The sequence below is a fragment of the Rhinoderma darwinii genome, chromosome 4 (genome assembly GCF_050947455.1).
Source record: "Rhinoderma darwinii isolate aRhiDar2 chromosome 4, aRhiDar2.hap1, whole genome shotgun sequence".
Taxonomy (NCBI): domain Eukaryota; kingdom Metazoa; phylum Chordata; class Amphibia; order Anura; family Rhinodermatidae; genus Rhinoderma; species Rhinoderma darwinii.
In genome coordinates, this window is record NC_134690.1 from 288,218,890 (window position 1) to 288,221,918 (window position 3,029).

Consider the following 3,029-nt stretch of genomic DNA (forward strand, 5'->3'; position numbering starts at 1 on the left):
CTGTTACTACAGCTTTGAATATGTGTTTCGTCAGCCTGAGGAAGAGATCAGTTCGATCTTGAAATGCTTAGCTACTATTGATTAATGGAATAAATGCATGTATAATTTGATACCTTGCTTTGCATCAATATTTGAGAAATGAATCTCCCTCTAAGGGAACCTCTACCCCAACTGAAGAGGTAACCATCACGCACGGATACCCAGGACAGTGCTGAAAAATGCAAATATCCAATATATTTCACCCTTTTGTATCAATCTACCAATGGAGTCTTGGAGGTCCTGGAGCAGATTATCAGCAGCAGCCCTCTACCTTCACCGCAGATACGCATACCAGGGTGTTGTGCCCCTAGCACAACCCCACCAGGTGACAACTTTTGTTTATCTCATCTGTGCCCTCAGCCTCTCCACAGTTGGTGCGCTATGTGCTCCGGGTGTCTTTCGTGATTCTGTCTTTGACAGGAAGTCACTGAGTGGTTCCTGATGCACACTGTTGATGACACTCCACTGTTGCTGGCCAGTGGTCCATCGCCGCTGATTTTCGCAATTAACACCTTAAATGCGACAATCGATTGCGATCGCTGCATTTAGGGGGTTTGTAGCAGATCGGCAGCCCCCACGATGCCATTGTGGGAGCTGCTGACGGTTGTCAACCGGAGGCCAAACAATGACAGTGTGCTCCGACAGCTGACACTCCACTGTTGTCAGGCAGCGGTCCATCGCTGCTGATTTTGGCAATTAACCCCTTAAATGTGGCGATCTATTGCGATCGCTGCATTTAGGGGGTTTGTAGCTGATTGGCAGCCCCCACGATGCGATCGTGGGGGTTGCCAATGGCGGTCATGGCAGCCGGAGGCCAGACAATAGCCTCCGGCTGGTCCTTATAGGCTTCCTGTCAGAGTGACTGCTAGCGTCACAATGACAGTTATAATACATTACACTATGTAGGTAAAGTAATGTATTATAGCAGCGATCAGTGCTGCAGGCCTTTATGTCCCCTAGTGGGACAAAAAAAAAAAGTGAAGATATAAGTTAAAAAAACAAGAACCGCTTTTTTTCCTATAATAAGTCAGGGTTTGGCCTTAATGTGGCAGTGCATGCAATACTGATGTACTGGCTCTTTAAGGCTAAGCCACGCCTATGACTTCATAAAACACATTTTACGTCATAGGTGTAGTTACATCAGCACAACTATGACGTCACAATGCCCAAAAAGTTTTTATTGTAGTAAAAAAATGAAAACATTAAAAAACAAATGTACACATATTTGTATCACCGCGTTCGTGACGACCCAAACTATAAAACTATATCCGTTTTCCCGAACGGTGAACACCGCAAAAAAACAACAAACAATGCCAGAATCACTATATTTTGGTATTTATATAGAATAAACAGTGATCAAAAAGTAACATGTACCCCAAAAAAAGTACCAATAAAAACTACAACCAGTCTCGCAAAAAACAAGTCCTTACACACCTTTTTTTACGGAAAAATAAAAAAGTTATGGCTCTCAGAATATGGCAACACAAAAAATGATTAGAATTTTTATTTATTTTAAAAAGTGATTTTATAAAGCAGACACTGCAAAACATAAAAAAAAAACTATATACATATGGTATCGCAGTAATCATATCAACCCGCGGACTAAAGAAAAATTGTAATTTAAAGTTCACGTTGAACACTGTAAAAAAAAGAATAAAAAATATTGTCGGAATTGATGGTTTTTGACCACTTTCTTGCCAAAAAATGGAATAAAAAGTGATCAAAAAATCGCATGTACCCCATAATAGTATTAATGAGAACTACAGATTGTCCCGCAACAAATAAACCCTAACAGCTCCGTTGGAAAAATAACAAAAAACGTTCTGGCTTTGCAGAGCATTCAAAAAGCGGATAAGATTGGGCACAATTTATCAGTGCGACAACGGCCACACATCTATGAATTATTATTTATTTATCACATTATTATACCCTCTTATTATGCCCTGATGTACTCCGCACAGCATACATATACCCCCACATTATAAATTAAAATACTAAATGGCGCTCCCTCCCTTCTGAGCCCTACAAGACGCGGTTGTATGGCCACATATATGGCATCTCCATACCCGGGAGAACACATTTAACATTTTATGAGGTATTTGTCTACAGTGGCACAAACTTGGCACAACATATTAAATGGCATATCAGTGGAAAATTGCAATTTTCACTTTGCACCATCCGCTGCCTTCGTGCACTATGTTAACAGCACGTTGTTGTGTGGGGGTTGATGTATGGAGCCGGCTGACGTACATTAGTCCGCTCCATACGCTACCTGTGTCAGTTGACGTTTTACTGCACGGTGAAAGCCCTAAAAACGAACCCAAAAAACTATTGAGGAATCAGTTTTTTCCAATTTTAGCCCGCAAATTATTATAAGGTACTTTAAATGGTGTCAATGGAAGCTACAACTCCTCCCGCAAAAAAAATAAGCCCCCACACCACTCTATTGTCACAAAAAGAAAAAAGTTATGGCTCTTGAAAGGCGGAGAGTGAAAAACGAAAATGAAAAAGCATAAAATGGATCAGTCCTGAAAGGGTTAATTAATTTGTAATGAAAAAATATTTATGACCACATGTGGGGTATTGCCGTAGTCAAGAGAAATTGCTTTACAAATATTGGGATGCATTCTCTCTTTTATTCCTTGTAAAAATGTAAACATTTTCACAAAAAAAATGTAGATTTTTATTTTTACGGACTAATTCCAATAAATTTAGCAAAAAAACAGTGTGGTCAAAATGCTAACTATATACTAAATAAACTCCTTGAGGGTGCAGTTTCAAAAATGGGGTCTCGTTTGTTTTCGTTTTCTACCTTTCTACCTGTGTTTCACTCCATTGGCACGCAAGGCCCACGTGGGATATTTCTAAAAATTGCAGAATCTGGGCAATGGATATTGAGTTGCATTTCTCTGGTAAAACTTTCTATGGTACAACAAAAAAATATTACAAATGAAATTTGGCAAAAAAAATTAAATTTGTAAATGTCACTT